The 17,251-nt window shown below is 41.2% G+C and overlaps 1 protein-coding gene across 19 annotated transcripts in view; it reads left to right on the forward strand.

Moving 5' to 3' along the window:
- ARHGAP26 (Rho GTPase activating protein 26) overlaps positions 1-17,251 on the forward strand; it is a 544,325-nt gene that overhangs the window by 362,357 nt on the left and 164,717 nt on the right. The gene's annotated exons all lie outside the window — the stretch shown is intronic.

A 17,251-nucleotide genomic window follows, 5' to 3' on the forward strand; every position in this document is an offset into this window, starting at 1 on the left:
ATGCCTGGCTCCCAGTAAGTGCGTGGTTAATGTAATGTCAGTATTTATGACAATCATAATAAAAATGAAAGGCAAACAGGAAATAAAAGCATTTCAGAAAGGGATGAGAAAAGAGAAAGTAAGACAGAGAAGGTGCTATCCTAGAAGGTTTTATTAGTGTATTAGAAGGATACTGATATAAAATGAGACCTTATGCTATCTTATATAAAGTATATTAGGTAATGCATGTAATAATGATAATTATACCCTGAGAATATTTTATGGCCTCCTACCTTCCAAATTCATAGTGCAGCCAAGGATAGACGCCTGGTTTTGCTATGTGCGATCAGTGTCAGGGTGAGCTACTCTAGCCAAGGCTCTCTACCACTGCCCTCGGCTCAGCAAAGGCTCTAACATGCCGGTAAGTTACATAGGTTACATGAAACTTTAAACTAGGCAGTCGCAGCCAAGCCTTGATGCTCTTAGAATGACGGTGGCCTCCCAAAGCATATGCATATGTGGTTTTTTGTTTTTCGTTTTTACACTTAACACCTTGTACAGGCAAACTCTACGCTAGGATGTGGTAGTGAGGGAGGCCAATGCCATCCCTGTCCCCTGGGGTTTCCAGCAAGTAGAAGAGACTGATGATGATAACAATTCTTCAAATAATGACATAATTATAATTCAGTAAATTCTGTGAAGGAGAATTGAGGGACTAGAATTACAGCAAGGAGCTTGACCTAGCGTGGAGTATCCAGAAAGATCTCTAAGAAGTGAGAATGATAAATAGGAGAGAGCCAGATAAAGAGGGGCTGCAGAACTCCCTGGGCAGAGGGGAAAAAGCATCATGAAGGCGCCAAGGCCAAAAGAGATTTTTGCCCCGAGATTAAAGAATGAAAGGGAAGGTGGTAGAAAAGGGCCTAGAGAGGTCAGCTGGATCATGCTAAGGTTTTCAACTTGAATGTGAGAACAGTTGGGAGCCTTTGGTGGGTTTTAAACAGGTGGTGTTGGATTACAGAGATTGTACTCCATACTAACCAAAAGATTGGTGGCTCAGATTCACCCGGAGGCACCTTGGAGTAAAGACCTGGTGATCTACTCCTGGAAGATCACAGCAGCTGGACACCCTGTGGAGCACAGTTCTGCTCTCAGACATGGGCCCCCATGGGCCTGAATGGACTCAACGGCAGCTGGCTCAGGTTGTTGTACAGGCAAGCAGAGTGGAAATAGAGCTGGCTGCACACTCTGATTTCAGGACAGCCTCTGAATTGACTGTAAACTACAGCACATGCAGAGAGGTACCTTGTCTTTCCTGTAGTCCCCAAAATCCCTTTTCTCTTTTCTCTGAAAATGTCCCAGCAGCAAATGGGTGTTAAAGTTGATGCGTGTAATGCTGGACAATAATTAACATCTTCACAGTGATGTGTACCCATCGGAAATGTAGTTTATACATCTCACCAGAGGCAAAGAAAGATATTGCTAGTCACTCACAGAGCATTGTGATGCTTGTACAAAATCCGTGCAGCTGGGATAGATGCAGGCAGGGGCATAATTTTCTCTTTTGGGGGAGGAGAAAGCCATTTTGGCATTCCCCCTCCTCCTTTTTTTTTTTGTTTTAATTCACTTTTCTCTCTTTATCTGATAGTGTTCACTCTTTCATTACTAGGAAGCAGTTCTCGGACTGTGCCAGCCAGCTATAAACGGATCGCCTTATATTTGAGGCGTATTTCATAATTTTGGCAACCATGCAGCCATTTTTTACTTCAGGAAAGGAGGAGAAATGGTGTTTAGTCCAGTATTGTTCTCCCAGGCCTAAATGCTTTGTTTTCTGTTTTTGTTCAACTTTTTTTTTTTTCCTTTCCTTTTCTTTTCCTTCTTAGCAATTTAGTAACTTGGGTGGTGAAGGATGGAGCAGCATTTTTTTTTAAATTGTAACCACTACTTTTTCCTGCACGGTCTCAAGTGTGTAACTCTTCCGTACATTCATTTCTGGCTGGGTTTTCTGAGGAAAAAGAATGCCTCTATTAGGCGAGCCTGGCCTCACGATCAATCATGTAGGGCAGCAGGGCAGCGTTGTGTCTAGGCTGGGCATTCAGACCTGCCTCTGCTCCTGGCCCTGCCCCTCAGTAGCTATGTGACCTCAGGCGCACAACTTTACTTCTCGGCACTTCAGTTTCCTCATCTGTAGAATGGTTGCCATGGTAATACCAACCTGCCTCAAAGGGTTTAAAGGAAGATTGAGAGACACTGTGTTAAGGTGCCCATCATAAGCACTCAATTATTCAGAGCTTCAGGCCTGGCTTCTCACTAGATAACCATTCCGAGAAAGGTGTTAAATTCGGTTGGTGAGTGTAACCCCAGTCAGTACACAGAACAATTTATTTTAAACTCTCATGCTGATGCCAGCCATTAGGGCAGTCCAGCAAATCGGTATTTATGGCTCAGCTGTGTTTCCTCGGCAGAGGCCCCCGCAGCACCACCCAGACGGTCCGGCCTCACCAAGTCTAGGTGGTATCCAGGCAACACACACACACAGTCTGGCTTAGTAGAAAACATACAGCCCTTGGGTAGGAGGGATCCCCTTCCTCACCCTCCATTATATACTAAGTATGAATCTGGGGTTGGTGAAAGGAACCAGACTAACAACCCTGGAAACTAGACTTGTCTGGTTAACCACACAAAAAGTAAAGTTCCTGCAGATTCATTTCCAGCTAAGCCTTCTCAGCCCTAGAGCTCGGAGCCCCCCTGCCCCTGAGGTGGTACAAAGAAGGGAGACATTTACTACAGCTTAGGTGCCCACCCACTCAACTGCTTTCAGAACTGGCAACATCAGACCTGCTCTGTCAATCCCGCCTGTGTGCTCCAGAGGATACTTGTCAAGGTCATGAGCCACAGCCTGAGGAACTGTGAACAGGGGAGCAGTTGGGTAGAGGTGTCCTCTGGGGTTGTCTGTAAACATGGTGGCTTAGAGCAGAGAGCTCTGTATGGCCTCTGTGGTCAGGGGAGTCCCCCCCAGAGCTGGGCCTTGAAGGGTGGTGGGCTTTCGATGGTTAAGGGAAGCTCTACTAGGCAGGGCAGAGGCATGAGGAAGTTGGTGTCATGAAGCAGAATGAGTTTTCGCAGGTTTGCTTTAGCTGTGAGGCTTTCAGGCTCTTGTGCCAGAGGTGCTTATAGGGAATTGATGAAAAATTAAATACTATTTTTTTTAAATTTTTCTGTAGGTTTAAGCTATTTCATAATTTACAAAAAAGAAGAAAGAATGAAAAGAAAACATACAGATAGGTAGGGTAATAGAAGTCTTTGAAATATAGGTGGAGGTAGGGCTCCTTCCTTCAGACAGAAGCAGACCACTATAGGTTCCTTCCTGCACAGGATAACAAGTGAAGCCACTAACTAACAGCATGGCTTTAAGTTGGCATTTACTGCTACTACTACTGCTACTGATACTTTGACTACCTCCATAGCTATTGTTGTTATTAGGTGCCGTTGAGTAGATTCTAACTAATGGCGATCTCATGTGTTACATAGCAGAACTGCCCCATAGGATTTCCTGATCTGTAATCTTTACGGAAGGAGATTGCCCAGTCTTTCTTCCACGGAGCAGCTTAGTGGGTTTGAACTGCTGACCTTTGGTTTAGCAGCTGAGCACTTAACTGTTGTGCCACCAGGGCTCCTTATAACAGTAACAGCCGTCATTTATTAAGCCATTATTTTATAATCTTACTTAATAGTGTTACGACTTCTGAGGTAGGTGTTATTGCACCTATCTTACAGGTGAGGAAACAGGTTCAGAGAGGCCAAGTGACTTGTCCACTGTCACCCAGCTGGTAAGGTTTATCTGGCTCAAACCACTATGCCCTACCATCTTCCTTAGCCTCACTTTCCGTATTTGCAAAATGGAGATAATAACTTGTACAAACTCTATACTCCTGGAACAGTGTTTTCCAAATTGTAAGTCATGGCATGTTAGCGGATTGTGAAATCCATTTAGTGGATTAAAAAAGTGTGGAACAGTACAGAAAATATCAGAATGCATAACAATTACTCTTCTGGAAACTTTTGTTTCTGGTTGTCTGTGTTTGTGCGTGGGCACACGCCCATGTACGCTAGTAAAATGCTATATTGGAAAATACATTCCTACTGTGGATCGTTGTCAGAAAAGTTTGAGAGCTACTGTTCTAGAGTTATTACAAAAAGTGAGTAAATGTAAAATATTACTTCTTTCACGTTCAAAAATTTATACACAGATTGTTTCACGACATTGGTTTCAATCTCGGCAACGTGTCAGCACTCTCCCCCTTTTTACTCCAGGTTCCCTGGTTCCATTCATCCAGGTTTCCTGTCCCTTCTTGCCTTCATGTCTTTGCTTTTGGGCCGGTGTTGTGCATTTGGTCTTTTATACTTGATTGATCTAAAAAGCACCTTCCTTGGGTGTGCTATTGTTTATTTTATAGACCTGTCTAATCTTTGGTTGAAAGGTGGACTTCAGGGAATAGCTTCAGATCTGAGTTAGAAGGGTGTCTGTGTGCCATAGTTTCAGGATTCCTTCAGTCTCTGTCAGACCAGTAAGTCTGGTGTTTTTTTGTGAATTTGAATTTTGTTCTACATTTTTCTCCCGCTCTGTCTGGGACCTTCTATTGTGATCCTTTTCAGAAAGGTCTGTGGCGTTAGCTAGGCACCATCTAGTTCTTCTGGGCACAGGCTGGTGGATGCAGTGGTTTATCTGGCCCATTAGTCCTCTGGACTAATACTTTCCTTATGTCTTTGACTTTCTTCATTCTCTTTTGCATCTATCCTGTAGGTGTATGGAACCAGTAGGTGTACCTTAGATGGCTGCTCAAAAGCTTTTAAGACCCCAGTTGCTACTTGCCAAAGTAGGATGTAGAACATTTTCTTTATGAACTATGTTATGCCAACTGAGCTAGATGTCCCCAGAGACCAAGGTTCCCAGCCCTCAGCACCAGTAACTCGATCTCTGAAGCTGTTTGGATGTGTCTGGAAAGCTCCTATGACAGTGTCCTCTTTATGCTCTATTGTATATATGAATATACTTACATACAAATATGTACATGCTGTAGATACAAATATGTATGTAAAAATATCCACAGCCTAACCTGTATATGTACATAAGTATACTCCTACACGCCCTCTTTCCCCTACTCAGCATACGTATCTGCCTACGTATCTGCTTGTAAGTTATTATTTGTTGTTTTAGGGTTGTATAAGCTATAGTATTTACTATGGTTGCCTGTTTATTTATTTTTCTAGTGTTGCTCTAAGTGATTTCCTTTCCCTTGGTCAAGTTATGCTGACTTCCCCTATTTTGTGTATTGTCTTTCTCTTGTCCAGAGTTAACTCTTGTCTCCTGTCTAGTTACTGATCTCCCCTTTCCATCTCTCCCCTCCCTTGTAACCATCAAAGATTGCTTGTTTCTGTGTGTAAACCTTGAGCTTTTATTATAGTGGTCTCATGCATTATTTGTCCTTTTTTGATTAACTGATTACACTCAGCATTATGCCCTGTGGATTCATCCACGCTGTGAGCTGTTTCATGGATTCATAATTGCTCTTTATTGTTGCATAATATTCCATTGGGTGTATGTACCATAATTTTTTTATCCATTCACCTGTCAGTGGGCACTTAGGTTGTTTCCTTCTGTTTGCTATTGTGAATGATGCTGCAGTGAACCTTGGTGTGCATATGTCTATTCATGCGAAGCTCTTATTTCTCTAGGATATATTCCTAGGAGTGGGATTGCTGGATCATATGGTATTTCTATTTCTAGGTTTTTAAGGAAGCACTATATCGTTTTCCGTAGTGGGTGTACCATTTTATATTCACACCAGCAGTGTATGAGAGTTCCAATCTCCCCACAACCTCACCAGCATTTATTGTTTTCTGAATTTTTGATCAGTGCCATTCTTGCAGGGGTGAGATGATATCCCATCGTGGTTTTGATTTGGATTTCTCTAATGGCTAATGATCACAAGCATCTTTTCATGTATTTATTGACCACCTGAATGTCTTCTTTGGTGAAATGTCTGTTCATGTCCTTTCCCATTTTGTGATTGGGTTGCTTGTCTTCTTATTGTTGAGTTGTGTATTTTAGTGATTAAATCTTTGACAGTTATGTCATTGCCAAAGATTTTTTCAGAGTCTGTAGGTTCCCTTTTTACTCTCTTGGAAAGTCTTTTGATGAGCATAAGTATTTAACTTTTAGGAGCTCCTAGTTATCTAGTTTATCTTCTGGAGTTTGTGTATTTTAATTAAGCTTGATATTCTGTTTATGCCATAAATCGGGCCCCTAGCATTCTCCCTATGTTTTCTTCCACAATCTTTATTGTTTCAGATTTTATGTTCAGGTCTTTGATCCATTTTGAGTTAGTTTTTGTGTATGGTATGAGGTATGGGTCTTGTTTCATTTTTTTATAGATAGACATGCAGTTATGCCAGCACCATTTGTTAAAGAGACTGCCTTTTCTCCATATAATGGACTTTGGCCCTTTGTCAAATATCATCTGATCATAGATGGATGGATTTATGTCTGGGTTCTTAGTTCTATCCCATTGGTCTATGTGTCTGTTATTGTTCCAGTACCAGGCTGTTTTGACTAACTGTATATTAGGTTCTGAGATTGGGTAGTGTGAGATCTCCTACTTTGTTCTTTTTTTCAGTAATGTTTTACTAACCTGGGAGCTTTTTCCTTTCCCTATAAAGCTGGGGATTAGTTTTCTGTCTTGTTAAAGAATGTTGTTGGAATTTGGATCGGGATTGCATTGTTTCTATAGATCTCTTTGGGTAGTGTTGACATTTTCACAATTTTAAGCCTTCCTATCCATGACCATGGTATGTTTTTCCATTTATGAAGGTCTCTTTTGTTTGTGTATGACATTTGTTGAGCTCCTTGGATGGAAATCTTCTCATGGGGGAATTGTTCTTCCAGAAAAATCTTCAAAAGTTCTCCTTGTGCTTTTTTTTTATCTTCTTCTTTTTGGTCTCCTCCTGTTCTGGGATTCCTATCTCACATAAATTATTCCCTTTCATAGTGTCCCATATAACTCATAGGCTTTCTTCATTTTTTTTTTTTCCATTCTTTTTTCTGATTGTTACTCAAACAAATTGGTATGAAGGGATTTGTCTTCTATTTTGCTAATTCTTTCTTCCATTTTTTCAATTGTACTTCTATGCCCTTCCATTGAGTTGTCTATTTCTGATAATTTATTGTTAATCTCCTGGATTTCTAGTTGCCATTTTTGTGTGATTTCTAATTGTCATTGTATTTAATTTGTCATTCTGTTCTTGTATTGTTTTCCTGGATTCTTCTAGGGTTTTGGCTGCGTTTTCCTTTATCTTTTTGAGGACCCTGTATATAAGCCTTTTGAATTCTTTTTCAGGCAGTTCCATTACCATGTCTTCCTTAGGAAGATTTTTTGCCCCTTTGTTTTGATAATTTTGTTGAGCCATCTTCACTTGTTTCTTTATGTGATTTGATACTGTCTGTTGTCTCCAAGGCATTAAGGTGTTGTTTTATTTATTTATGATTTTTTTTGTTGTTGTTTTGATTTATCAGTGCAGGTAGGTCAGGTGGACTTTGGTGATAGCTTATCTGGCTGCACAGGGGCATTCACTTCCTGCCTCCAGCTGAACGGGGCAACAGGGGGCAGGGTTAGCCCTCATCACTGTTCACTGTACATGTGAGATAGGTGAAGGTATACTGGATGGGCACTATTCAGCAGTACAAAAATGCTCACAGCCACTCACCATGTGGGCAGGCGACTGGCAAGTAACACAGACAGGACCTGAGGATGCTGAGGTACTCCCTCAGTTGGTGGGGGATCGATTAGCCAGAGACATACAAGTGCTTCCCCTGGTGTGGTAGAGGTGGGGTGTGCAGGCACTTTCTTCAGCAGGGGAGGGGTGGAACTGAAGACTGGGAGTCCCGCAGGCACTCTCTCTGGTGGGGTGCGAGGTAGGTGGCTAGGGGGAGCACAGGTATGCTCTCTTGTGGGGGAGGGGAGGGACAGGCAGTTGGGTAGGGGAGGGAGAGAGAGAGAAAAAGAAAGAGGGGGTTGGGAGGTCTCATCTATTGCTCTGTGCTCGCCACCCGCCCTACCTGTCAGGTACCACCCCTGGAAACCCACCCTGCCTCTGGGTCCTGGCTCCCTCCCTGCTCTCTTTACACTGGAATCACCGAAGCTCTCATCCTCCTTCCTATACTTTCCCTCCTTAGCTCCAGTTCATTTCTTGCTCGCCTTCCTTCACTATAGGTATGTCAACACAGTTTCTCTGTCTCCTGTTCTGGGAGTTCCTTAATGTTGTCTTTCTGTGTGCTTCACCCAGAATTGCTGCCGACTTTGTCTCAAAATGGTCCCACTGTGCTGTACTGTCTGGCAGGGCACCTCTATTCTGTATCTCTTTGCACTTGCTGCTGTCTCTCAGTTTCTTATTCCAGCTGGTGTTTGATCTAATTCTATATCCTTTCATTTGATGCTCAGGGTTCCAGGGTTGTCATCTGTATCTGTTTTACTTTGTTTCTAGGGTCCTTGCTATAGAAAAACATGGTGTGTCTTGACTAGGCTGCTGTCTTGAATCTCCTATTTCTTAGTATTTAACACTGGAAGCTGAAGCTGACATATAAGGGATAGCAGATCAGTGGTGATGGGCTGTCACCACATCCACCTAATCCATGGAAGACATCGCTAATTTGTCACCATGTTGTGTCCAGTGGAGCCAGGACTCAGCTTTGACATTTCTTAACACAGCACTCCAGGCCTCAAGATGAAACCTGTTTGCAAATGCTTCAATAGGCCTGTATATTTTTGCGTACATCAGGACCAGTGTGTTGTTATAAAGTACTGCTTAGCACCTAGAGAGCTCTGGCTCTCATTTAAGCTCTAGAAAAACAGATGGGATCCCTGTGACAGCATGGAGGTCTCAGGGTTGACTACTATCTACTCCCCTTATAATACTCCTCCCGCCACCACCGCCACACCATCCTTATCTGGAAGTTATTTACCTCCTCTGCCTCTCAGAAGGGTGCCAGACCAATCCAGAATCCCCACTAATTTTCCCTTGAAACAAAGGTGGCAAGAGGCTCCTCTGCCCAGGTCATCCTCATTGTGACATGGTGTTTCCTCATTAATTGGAATTTATGAAAGAACTACAAGGAACACCGGCTGAAAATCCTCTGACAACTGCACTGAAGGCATGCCCCTCAGGAGACGCACTGTTTCTCAGCTGGTGCAGCTAAATGGTAAAGGCCACAAAAGGAGCTGTGGTGTCTCCCCAAGTTAAAATCATACATGGAATTATTTCTCTGAAACCCTCTAAAAAGCCTGTAGAATTGGCAGTTCTCTCTGAAGGCACTGCAGAATAGTCCATGTGGACATAGGGTTCTGTAAAACATGTGTCAAGATTCCTTCAGTGAGGTGAGCTATGCCCAAGAAACCCCTGTGCATGGATTTTAAGTCATGACTCAGCATGACATCCTAGACTATATGAGGAAGACCTCAAGCAGCTCAGTTACCACACAGAAAGCAGGCACTTGGTGCTTTATAGACCTCACTAATGAATGAGTCCTGTGACCCCAGCTGGACTCTGCCACCCTGCCTCCCACACATCTGTAAATTCATCAGGCTATAATGGATGGCTGGTCCAGCAGAGGCTGAAGTCTAGGCCTTTCTTTCTGGGATACATAGAGATCTCAAGCCATTAATAATTCGTTCTGAAGTAATGAACAAAGCCATACCAAGTTGGGAGCAGTAATAATCACATGACAGATCAATTTGTTAACTTCAGGGTGCCAAAAGATAATGGTAGTTAGTAATGCAAGGAGCAGCTTTTTTTCCCCAAAAAGTTTCATAAGTTAGAGCAATGTGTTTTTTAAGTTTGAAAATAAAACGGATCATTACAAGGGAAATGAATTATATTAGGTAGCCTCAAGCCTATTTATATTCAGAGTTGCTTATCCAGAATTACTGTAACTTTTTTCCAAATGCCTTTGGACATTGGGGCCTGCAAATCAGAGTCATTATTGCTCATTAATTAAATCTAAGAATCAGGAACACAGCTCCAGACATTGAAAAAGGAAGTTGTGATAGTTGAGACACAGTCCCAAAAAAATCATCAATAATAATTTGAGGTTTTATAAGTAGCTGGGTTGGGAGTAATTGTTTTTATGTCTACACAGAAGCTCCCATCTTAACACCTCAGTGAACATTCATTGTGCTGCTTCTGTGCCAGGCAGTGTGTTCAGCACTGGTTGTGCCATGTAGAATAGCACAGTCCCTATCCTTGGGCAGTGGGAGAGACATATCACACTGTAATACATGCAAGAGCAGGCTTTCCTGCTTCTGTGAGGGGTAGGGGACTGGGGAAAGACGAGAGAGAGATGGCAGGAGATGGGGCAGCATTTGAGCTGAGCTTTTCAGATCATCAGTTTGCCAAGCAAAGAAAGAAGAATAAGAACATTCTAGGTAAAGGGAATGGCATGGACAAAGGCAGAGAGTTGTGAAAGTAGAAAAAGGGTGAGTAATGAAATATTATTGTAATAATTACTGTACTTCCCACGCATTATCACATTAAATCTACACAACAACCTAATAAAGTAGGTGTTTTATTCCCCCTTCTTTTTTTTTTTTTTAATTGTACTTTAGATGTAGGTTTACAGAACAAACTTCTCATTAAACAGTTAGTACACGTATTGTTTTATGACATTAGGTAACAACCCCACAACATGTCAACACTGTCCCTTCTCAAGCTTGGGTTCCCTATTATCAGCTTTCCTGTCCCCTCATGGCCTCTGGTCTTTACCCCTGGACTCATGAGCCCCTTTAATCTCATTTTGTTTCATGGGCATGACTGTTCTTTGGCTAAAGGGTGGACTTCAGGAGTGACTTCATTACTGAGCTACAAGGGTGTCCGGGGGCCATACTCTCAGGATTTCTTCAGTCTCAGGCCAGTAAGTCTGGTCTTTTTTTGTGAGTTAGAATTTTGTTCTACCTTTTTGTCCAGCTCTGTCTGGGACCCTCTATTGTGATCCTTGTCAGAGCAGTCGGTAGTGGTAGCTGGGTACCATTTAGTTGTATGGGACTCAGTCTGGTGGAGGCCGTGGTAGTTGTGGTCCGTTAGTACTTTGGACTAATCTTTTCTTTGTGCCTTTAGTTTTCTTCATTCTCCCTTGCTCCCAAAGGGATGAGAACCGTGATGTATCTTAGATGGCCGCTCACAGGCTTTTAAGACCCAAGATGCTACTCACCAAGGTAGAACGTAGAACATTTTCTTTATAAACTATTTTATGCTTACTGAGCTAAATGTTCCCTGAGACCACAGTCCCCACCGCCCTCAGTCCAGTAATTCGATCCCCTCAGGAAGTTTGGATGTGTCTGTGGAGCTTCCATAACCTTGCCTTATGCAAGTTGTGCTAGATTCCCCAGTATTGTAGGCTGTCTTACCCTTCACAAAAGTTACCACTTTTGTATTATCGATTTAGTGTTTTTCCATAGTGTTTGTTCTTTATCGTTGTGAGGTACTCCATTGTGTGTATGTACCATAGTTTGTTTATCCATTTACCTGTTGATGGGCATCTAGGTTGTTCCCATCTTTTTGCTATTGTGAACAGTGCTGTAGTGAACATGGGTGTGCATGTCTATTTTCGTGATGGCTTTTATTTCTCTAGGATATATTCCTAGAAGTGGGATTGCTGGATCCTATGGTATTTCTATTTCTAGCTTTCTAAGGAAGCGCCATATCACTCTCCAAAATGGTTGTACTGTTTTACATTCCCACCAGCAGTGCGTAAGAGTTCCAATCTCCCCACAGCTTCTCCAACATTTGCTATTTTCTGTTTTATTGATTCGTGCCAGTAATGCCAGGGTAAGATGGTATCTCATTGTGGTTTTGATTTGCATTTCTCTAATGGCTGGTGTTTCCTCATATGTCTGTTGGCCACTTGAATGTCTTCTTTGGTGAAGTGTCTGTTCATTTCCTTTGCCCATTTTTTAATTGGATTATTTGTCTTTTTGTGGTAGAGGTGTTGAATTTTCCTGTAGATTTTAGAGATTAGACCTTTGTAGGATTTTTAATAGGCAATTTTTTTCCCCCAGTCTGTAGGTTCTGTTTTTACTCTTTTGGTGAAGTCTTTTGATGAGCATAAGTGTTTAATTTTTAGAAGATCCCAGTTATCTAGCTTATCTTGTGGAGTTTGTGTGTTGTTACTTATGGTTTGTATCCTGTTAATACCCTCTGTTAGGACCTCTAGCATTTATCCTTTTTTTTTTTTTTTTCTATGATCTTTATATATTTAGGTGTTTGATCCATTTTGAATTAGTTTTTGTGTATGGTGTGAGGTATGGGTCCTGTTTCATTTTTTTGCAGACGGACATCCAGTTTTGCCAGCACCATTTGTTAAAAAGACTGTCTTCTCCCCATTTGTTGGTCTTTGGGGCCTTCTTGAAGATCAGGTGACCACAGGTGGATGGATTTACATCTGGGTTCTCCATTCTGTTCCATTGGTCAAGGTATCTGACATTGTACCAGTACCAGGCTGTTTTGACTACCATAGCTGTATAGCAGGTTCTGAGGGTCAGGTAGTATGAATCCTCCTACTTTTTTCTTCTTCTTCAATAGTGCTTCATTGTCTTTTGCAGTGGATTTTGTTTTAAAGTCTGTTTTATCTGAGATTAGTACTGTCACGCCTACTCTTTTTTGGTAGGTGTTTACTTGATATATTTTTTTCCATCCTTTGATTTTTAATAAATTTGTCTTTAAGGTTTGTCTCTTGTAGACAGCATATTGATGGATCCTGTTTTTTAATCCATCCTGTCACTGTCTCTGTCTCTTTATGGGTACGTTTAGGCCATTTACATTGATAGGTAAGAGTTTATTGCTGTAATTTTGTAGTGCTTTTTTTTTTTTTTTTGTGATGCTGACATTTTCTTTGTTCCTGTGCTGAATTCCTTTTGTTTGTGGATTTTTTTCATTTCTTTTTTTGTAGATTTTATTTTTACTGAAACTTTATGTTTTTCTTCTTTATTTTGATGAATAGTTTTGTTAACTTTCTTTGTGGTTACCTTGAAATTTACCCATGTCTTTCTAGGTTTGAAGCAGTCTTTTATTACTTTGGTATCGCCTTGCCTTCCTCTCTATCAGAAAGTTCTGTACCTATATCACTTATTCCCTCTTTTATTGTTCTGACATTGTTGTGGTTTACAGATTTACCACTCTGGTTCCCTGTTATAAATCTTTGGTTTTGAATAGTCCTTGAGAGTTCATTTCCTAGGCTGGTATCTTACTGGTGTGATCTTGCATCCTAGATTCAGGCTGTCATCTGATGATGTTTGTTCTCAAGCCAAAGGACTCCCTTTAATAATTCTTGTATCTTTGGTTTGCCTTTTACATATTCCTTTCATTTCTATTTACCTGGAAGTGTCCTAATTTCACCATCATATTTGAACGAGAGTTTTGCAGGATATGTTATTCTTGGTTGGCAGTTTTTATCTTTCAAAGTTTTATATATGTCATTCCATTGCCTTCTTGCCTGCATGGTTTCTGCCAATTAATCAGAGCTTAGTCTTATTGTTTCCCCTCTGTGACTTTTTTTCTCTCGAGTTTCCCTCAAGATTCTTGCTTTGGCTTTGGCTTTAGCCAGTGTGACTATGATATGTCTTGGTGATTTTCTTTTGGGGTCTATCCTATATGGGGTTCATTGAGCTTCTTGAATGGTCAGTTTTTCATCTTTAATGATATTAGGGAAGTTTTCTGTCAGTAATTCTTCAATGATCTCTTCTGTGTTTTCCGTTGTTTCCCCCTGCTCTGGAACTTCAATCACTCAAAAATTTTTACTTTTTATTGTATCCCACATCATTCTCAGGATTTATTTTTCTTCTTTTTCCTCAAACAAAGTGGTGTCCAGGTATTTGTCTTCAATTTTGCTGATCCTGTCTTCCGTCGTTTCATACCTACTCCTCAGACCTTCTATGCCATTGTCCTTTTCTGAAATCTTGTTTATCTCTTGGATTTCTAATTGTTGTTTTTATATGATTTCTAGTTGTAAATTTATTTTGACATTTTGTTCATATATTCCTGAATTCTTCCATTGTTTTGTCTGTATTTTCCATGATTTTGTCTGTCTTTTCCATGAATTTGTCAATTTTTTTTCCTCATTTTTGTCTGATTTTTGTTTCAACACTTGGATAGGTCTGAATATTAGAGATCTGAATTCCCTGTCAGGTAGTTCCAGTGCCTTTTCTTCTACTGGAAAGTCATTTGGTGTTTTATTTTGGATGCCTGTTTTTTTGTTAGAACCATCCTGTCCTTTTTCTTCTTCTTCTTTTTTTTTTTTAATGTTTTGATATTGTCTGCTGTCTTTGGGACATTCAGTCATTATTTTCTTCATTTGTTGGTTGCAGATTTGTTTGCTTTGCCCTGCTTTTTTGTTTTATTTGGTTATGTCTGAGCAGGCGGGCTGTGTGTGTGTGTGTTTTTTTTTTTTTTGTTCGCCCATCTGTGGGCACGATACTTTTCATTTCCTTGACCAATGGGCAGGGCTGGTTGCTCAGCTATGGTGCAGCAGTGCAAGTCCAGCTGAAGGGGAGGGTCTGGGATGGGTTATTTGTGGCACGTATTGGGGCCAACAGGGCAGACTGGGGGTCAGTGCTGAGCAAGTTCTGGTAGGCTGTGCCTATACTGCTTGGGGGTGCAATGTTCAGCTCAGGGTGCAGATAGGCAGGAGAGAGGGGGAAGGTTGTGATGTGTGGCTCTAAGTTGGGTATGGGAAAGAAGAGACAGGGGAGAGAAAAACAAGAGCCAGAAAAAAAAAAAAAGTGCTAAGGGAGCCTGCTGTTGGCACTGAAGGAATCGGCTGGTACGGGCAGGGCGAACCCAAGCAGCACAGAGCCGGCACCTCATGGCTGAGCAACCTCAGCCCACTGGGAAGCAGCAGAGGCCGAGCAGGGGGAAGAAGGATGAGGGGTAGGAAGGGATGTATTGCTGGTTACTGGGTGCTCTGTTTCCACCTGGGAGCTCCATGAAGCTGCTTTCCTTTATTCGCTGTCCACTTATCTCTGACAGGAGTCCAAGACAGTGAATCCATGCTGCGTTAGCTGATAAGGGGCCTTTGTTCCATATCTCCTCGCTGTCTGTTCTCTGTCAGTTTTTAATTCCATTCCGTGTTTAATTGACTTCTTTATTTCTTCATTTGACACTTAAGGTTCCAGGATTGACGTTTGTCTGTGTTTTACTTAGTTTTTTGGGTCTTTGCTGTAGAGGGATGGTGTGGTGCTTTGTCTATAGCACCATGTTGGCTCTGCTTTTTTTTTTTTTTTAAATATGAGAAACCCAAAGCTAGACATATTGAGTCACTTGCCCAGGAACTGAGAGCTGGCAAGTGGCAGAAGAGGACTTAGTGGTGAGGTTGTACAAAGGTGTATTATTTTGTAAGTGTGGACTTCATATTGAAAACAACAGAGCCCACCAAAGGTTTATAATTATCATCATAAGAACAATTAAACAATAGCAGCATTGCTGAAAACTTTACATATATGTTCTCTCCCAAAAGGTGAGTGACATGTAGGACTATTGTAATTTGCAGCAGAGGAAAGACATGATCAGATCTGAGTTTTAGACAGTGACTCACGGGGTGGGCAGGATTAAGCTGAACCCCAAGATTTCTAGACTTAGGGAGCCCAGGTGTAGTGTTGAAAAGCATGATGGTGAAAACTGATCATCATCCAAACCATACATTTTTATATTGTTCTACAATTTAGAAGTGCTTTCGTATATAAATAGCTTGTTGATTCATTTGCACAAGGGACTTTTGTGACAAGAGAGGTAAGTGTACAGACTTAGCCCACGTGGGAGGGGAAGTAGAAGGGCGTGGAATTCATTTCCCTCACACAGGAGCTGATGTTGACAGCAGTGATGTTAAAAGCAGCTTGTGAATATGCATACTTGCTGATTGACTGAGGCACAGACCCAAAGGCTCTCCTCCTTGCCAGATAGAACTTGACCATCTGTATTAACACTTTCAGACCGGAAACATGATGCAGTTCTGGGCAGAATGGAGAACTCTTAAGTAAAATGAGGAGATTTAGATAGAACTAAAAAAGCATTTTAAAATGTTCTTACCCAGCCCAACCCAGTTCTTATGTGGACCAGAAACAGGCCAGGAGATTGGTGGTAACTGTCCATGCTGCAGGTGTTGGTTAGTAGCTGAAAGCAAACTCTCTTCCTAACTGGGCTGGGCCACCGTTAAAGTTGCATAAACTTAACCACACTCTGTCCCTTCAAGAGGAGGAAGTTTTTAATCAAATTAAACTCCCAGCCCTAGAAAATTATAGAAAAGTACACATTTGTTCATAAAATTGGCTGATGCGGTATTTCAACAAAGTATTTCAGCATTTAACTCAGCTAAACCTCTTTTCCTCCTATAAAATAGAGGTATGGAAGAAAACAGTGCAGGCATTTATAGGATTATGTGAAAAAATAGCCCTAAATGCTGGGGACGTAGGTCTGTACAAACTGCCTGTCTCTGCCTGATTTCTCTGTAGTTTTAGGTTACTAATGAATAGCTTCCTTCTTTTAACAGGTGATTTGGGGAATTTTCTTAATATCGAATGGCCATAACTCACAGCTTTTTTTGGTTGCCTATAGATCATTTGTATATTTTTATATGCAGGCCAGTGGATGAACAATTGCGCTTTATAGCTAGGTCACTGTGACCTGGACTTAGGGTTCAGATACAAGTTTTGACTAGCTGTTTATCCAAAAATATGCATATGTATTTAGAAAATTACTCAGAGCCAGCTACTGCTGACACTGGTGTTCTTAGACTTTAAGTGTAAGTGACAATATAAACACAGCCATCTACATGGATGCAGTAGTACATTTTTATTTCTGTTTATACCACATGGTTCCCTTAATGTGAGCCACATGTTTAATGTGGTGGGGCTTTAATACTTTGAGCCTAAAGTGCTGAATTTCCTGACTTGGTTTTAAATATTCAGATCTGCCCATTTTAAAAATTAAGCCTATCTTGTGTCTATGTTTACACATATATTAAAGCTGTCAAGAGTTTTTACATTTGCACTAGAGAAAATGCTAATGATTGCAATGGTTTACGAGTAACCAAGTACAGAAGTTATAACTAAGAGGGATTAGCAGTTACCTGTACTTGCAGAACAGGGATTCACATATACAAAGGTATATACTCTGGAAGGCAGCTGCTTTGGTTCAAAGATTGGTTGTTTTAGCAAAATGGAAATGATAAAGATGG

The sequence above is a fragment of the Loxodonta africana genome, chromosome 2, assembly GCF_030014295.1.
Source record: "Loxodonta africana isolate mLoxAfr1 chromosome 2, mLoxAfr1.hap2, whole genome shotgun sequence".
Classification (NCBI taxonomy): domain Eukaryota; kingdom Metazoa; phylum Chordata; class Mammalia; order Proboscidea; family Elephantidae; genus Loxodonta; species Loxodonta africana.